The following is a 4,970-nucleotide window of genomic DNA, read 5'->3' as shown; positions in this document are numbered from 1 at the left end:
GAAAGTTTGTAACTCTATGTGAACCTCTATAATCTAAACTAAGAGTATATCAGACATTAACTCCATGCACATCCCCTTAACTAGTCTAGGTGTCCAAGTGCTCTAAACTGAATGGTGTCCAAACTGTCGAAGCTCGCGTAAGATCTATCAAACTCGAATGATGATAGCACCTCCAGTGCAAACTCTCGGATGGCTGGCTCTCTAATCATCAATAACTGACTCCAACCACCTGCTGAAACGAGATCCTCGACCACATCAGTGAGCTCATCTCCTTGTTGTAGATCTCTCAGTATACTCGTGTCCAGGAATCCAGTCTGTCCAAACCGGAGTCTTGACAAGCGCTCATAGCGAACCTCATGCTCTGGAATCGCGAAACTCATGCCCTCAGGCTCAGAGGATGACTCACGCGGCCTCTTATCAGCTTGCTTCTTTGACCTAGGTGCCATAATCTGCAAAATTTGAGACGAAATCGATCAAACAAGTTGATAAACTAACGCTGCAGAAATCCACACGGTCGTGTAGAATTTCCACACGCCCGTGTGGATCCACGCGGCGTGAAACCCGCACTACCGCGCCTTAAAAATCCAACAACGCACCTTGAAATCATTTCTACTTCGTTCTAAAACACAAATAATCTTTCGAATTGAAGAGATGAAGCATTTTTCACTAAATTAATCCATAGAAACCATGAATTGGCAAAGAAAATGATAAATAGGGCTTACCGATGAGATGGGATGAGAAAATGAAGAACCGGTTGGAAAACCTCGCAAAAATCCTACCAAATCGGCGCTATGAAGTCGGAGAATGAATGTTTTCAGACGAATAGAGGACGTGAAGAGGGAGAGAAACTAGTCTTCTTTAAAAAGAACTCGCGCCCCTTGGCGTTCTGTGCGTCCACACGGGCGTGTGGAAATTGCCTACACCCGTGCGCCTCATTACAAGAGAGCCGCAGGGGCGTACACACACCCCTGTGCACTCTCAGGAAAATACTTCTTCGACTCTAACTGCTCTCGCACGGGCGTGCGGAAAATACCCACGCCCGTAAGCCCGACCCACAGGGGCAGCCACACGCCCCTGTGGCTTCCCTGAACATCCGAGAAAATTGCCAAGTATTCTACACGAACGTGCGGAAATTCCACACGGGCGTGGACATTCACATGCCCAATTCACAGGGGCAGCCACACGCCCCTGTGTTTTCTCGGGATGGAGAGAACTCCTCTGCAAAATTTCGCACGGGCGTGTGGAAATTACCCACGCCCGAGTGTGGTTCACAAGGTCGCCCACAAGGGCGAGTCCACGCCCCTGTGTGCTCTCGAGATAATCCGCCCAACTCTGCAGGAATTCACACGCCCGTGTGGAAATTACCCACGGGCATGTGACATTCGCATGGTCGTTTACAGTGGCAGCCGCACGCCCCTGTGCCTTCTCTGGATGAGCTCGTAATACATATACGCGGGCGTGTGGAAATTCCACACGCCCGTGCGTTTCCACTGGATGCCTTAGAAAAACCTGCAGGCTCTGCAGAAAATCTCTGAACATGTTTACACACTCAGAGCCTGCCCTATTATGCAAATTTTACCAATGAAAAACATGAAATAGAGCTCAAAGGACCAAACTTCGCCAATTCTACATGAAAACACACGATGACTTTAAAAACCCACAATAAAACACAGCACAAGCATCTAAAGATCAAGACACCAACACTTAACAAATTATTCATGCAAACAAACTAAACTAGAAGATAAGAAAACAATAAACACTTGTGTTGCCTCCCAAGAAGCGCTTGTTTAACGTCACTAAGCTTGACGTACCTTTTCTTACCTCACGGGGGTTCATGAATGAAAGTTGCCCTCTTACCCATGGCTTGAAAGCATGATGGACAAAGTCTCTTAAGGGTAGAAGGTGAATTATCGGGCTTCACACCACCTAACAATGGTTCATCCAACTTCTTCGGTTCACGTACGTCTCAAACAGCCTTGGAGTGTTTCGGGTGGCGTCTCCTAGCCCTTTTCATTTTCTGGAGCACCTACTTCAAGATCCCCGGGGTAGATGGTACTTCTTTTGTCGAACCAAACATCATTACTTCTTCATAATCCTCCTCTTGGTCGAACAAACACTCGTATGGGTCCGGATTGAACATTTTCTGCATGTATTCATCAACAATCTCATCAGTAGTGTCTAGAAAGTATAAAGTATCATCGAAATCAAGAGAATGCCGCATGGCTTTAGCAAGGCGGTATGTGAGCTTGTCATCTTCAACTCTCAATGTGAGCTCTCCGCCGTCCATATCAATCAATGATTTGGAAGTCCGCAAGAACGGTCTCCCAAGTATCAAAGGTACATCTGCATCCTCGTTGACGTCTAGCACTACAAAGTCAACCGGAAAAATGTACTTGTCCACCTTGACAAGCACGTCTTTAATGATGCCTCTCGGATGTCGCACTGTTTGGTCCGCTAGTTGCAAAGTCATCCGAGTAGGCCTAGGCTCACCCAAGCCTAGCTTTTGAAAGAAGGTGTATGGCATAACGTTGATACTAGCCCCTGAGTCCGCCAATGCCATTTCCTCACTTAGATTGCCAATATTACACGGAATGATGAAGCTTCCCGGGTCTTTCTTCTTGTTTGGCATGTTCTTTTGCAATACCGTCGAGCATGAAGCATCTAAAACCACTGAAGCACTTTCCTCCAACTTCCTCTTGTTAGTCAACAAGTCTTTCAAGAACTTCGCATACTTAGGCATTTGGGCCAATGCCTCAAACAAAAGGAATATTGATGTGGAGTTGCTTGAACAAACTCAGGAATTTCTTGTACTGTTCATCCCCTTGGTCATTTTTAAAGCTAGAGGGATAAGGGATACTTGGCATGAAAAGGTGGGGGTGCCACCTCTTTCTCTTTGCTTGTTCTCTCTTCCACCTCTATAACCTCGGGTGCGTGTTCTTTTTCGCTTCTCACTCGGAAGCCTACCTTCAACCTCACGACCACTTCTCAAAGTGATTGCCTTCACGTGCTCTCTAGGGTTTGTCTCTGTATTGCTCGGCAAGCTTCCATGTGGCCTTTCAGAGAGAGACTTCGCAATTTGCCCCACCTGATTTTCAAGGTTATGCAAAGAGGCGGTGTGGTTGCGAAGTGTAGCCTCAACTGATTCAAACCTTGTATTTGCAGATTGCACAAATCTAGTCAAGTGCTTCTCTAAGTCATTCATTCGGGTTTCCAAACCTGAGACTTTGTTTTCCACCTGAGGGGCTTGTTGTTGTTGTTGGAAACCCGGTGGCCCCATGGCCTTTTGTGGACTCTGATTACTCCATGAGAAATTGGGATGATTCTTCCAACCAGAATTGTAGGTATTGCTATATGGGTTTCCATGAGGTCTCATGCCATTACCTATAAAATCAACGTTCTCCACCGAAGAAACATCACGGATAGAGATCGGGCAATCGGAGGAAGCATGTCCTCCACCACAACCAGTGCAATTAGTCACGGCCGCCACTCTATTTGAAGTTAGAAGATCTAACTTCTTACTCAAATTTTCCACTTGAGCCGCCAATGAAGTTACCGCATCTATTTCATGGAGACCAGCCACCTTTTTCTTTTCCCTAGCATTCCATTGGTAGCTGTTTAACCCCATTTCTTCAATTAATTAATGGGCCTCATCGGGGGTCTTGCTACCTAAGGTACCTCCTACTGCCGCATCCAAGAGTTGCCTTGTACTCGGATTCAAATTGTTGTAAAAGGTCTGAACAATCATCCACTCCGAAAATCCGTGTTGCGGGCACTTTCTCAGGAGTTCCTTGAACCTTTCCCATGTTTCAAATAGAGACTCCAATTCCAACTGAACAAAGGATGAGATCTCATTCCTAAGATTTGCAGATTTTCCGGGAGGGAAATAATGGGCAAGAAAAGCTTCTACCATTTCCTCCCATGTGGTAATCGATGCTCTAGGTAATGAGTGCGACCCATCTGCTTTCGCTCTCCCCTTTAGGGCAAATGGGAAGGCTCTCAACTTGATGGCATCATCCGTCACTCCATTTATCTTCGACGATATCACACACCTCGAGAAAACTCTCTATATGATTGTTTGGATCCTCATCGGCCAAACCGTTGAAGCTGTGCGGATTCTCGCAACATGTGGATGAATGCTGGCTCGACTCAAAGTTCGAGTCGTGATCGAGGGACGCACAATGCTCGATTGTGTCCCCAACACTCGAAGGTCCAGCATAATCGGATAATGTCCATTGTTGCTCGCTACGTTCGCCATGTTTTTCGGATCCTTCCACTTCCAAATCAGCTAAATTTGACTGTTCCTGCACAGGCTCTTTCCCTTTTCTTCTAAGTGTACATTCAAGCTCAGGATCTCCTTCAATCAATATTGAGGGATTCCCTCGGGTTATAACCTGGAGCTGCACCCAAAAAGAAAGAAAAAGAAATCAGAACGATGATAGAATAAGAAGATATGAAATAGCTAAGAAAACAAAGTGCAAAGTATCTCTAAACTCCTACTCCCCGGCAACGGCGCCAAAAACTTGACTAGGTCCCCTTGCGTATATCACGCAAGTGCACGGGTTTGTCGAAGTAATAATCCCGGATGAGCTGGTATCGAATCCACAGGGAATAGGGAATAAAAACACTGAATCCGCTTCTTAGCTATGTGAAAGATTAGTAGTGATAAGTGTGACAATGATTCAATTCTCAAAAGTAAAAATAATAAGTAAGAGAGTATGAGTAAAGAGTGAGGTAAGGCAATCGATAAAGATGGGATACTGATAAGTGCTTGAGTAGACATATTTTTATATATGTTTTACATGCATTGAGCATCATTTTTACTGTGGTTTATGTCTCATATTGTGTATTTGGTGTTCTTTTATGCATATAGGTTGTGAATGCCTTGAAGAGTAAAAAGGAAGCAAAGATAGGTTATAAAGACACAATGTTGGGAGTTCTTGTTCAATTCAAGGATCAAGACACGAGAGCAG

The 4,970-nt window shown here is 45.2% G+C and overlaps 1 non-coding gene across 1 annotated transcript; it reads left to right on the top strand.

Moving 5' to 3' along the window:
* The first annotated feature begins 3,755 nt into the window (after positions 1 to 3,755).
* LOC120256305 lies at positions 3,756 to 3,862 on the top strand. Its single transcript, XR_005535267.1, has one exon. It is a non-coding gene; the product is annotated as a small nucleolar RNA R71 (small nucleolar RNA).
* The last annotated feature ends 1,108 nt before the right edge of the window (positions 3,863 to 4,970 follow it).

This window comes from Dioscorea cayenensis, unplaced genomic scaffold (genome assembly GCF_009730915.1).
Source record: "Dioscorea cayenensis subsp. rotundata cultivar TDr96_F1 unplaced genomic scaffold, TDr96_F1_v2_PseudoChromosome.rev07_lg8_w22 25.fasta BLBR01001391.1, whole genome shotgun sequence".
In the NCBI taxonomy this organism is placed as follows: Eukaryota; Viridiplantae; Streptophyta; class Magnoliopsida; order Dioscoreales; family Dioscoreaceae; genus Dioscorea; species Dioscorea cayenensis.
Note: the sequence above shows the minus strand (reverse complement) of the source record. Positions and strands in the feature narration are given on the sequence as shown.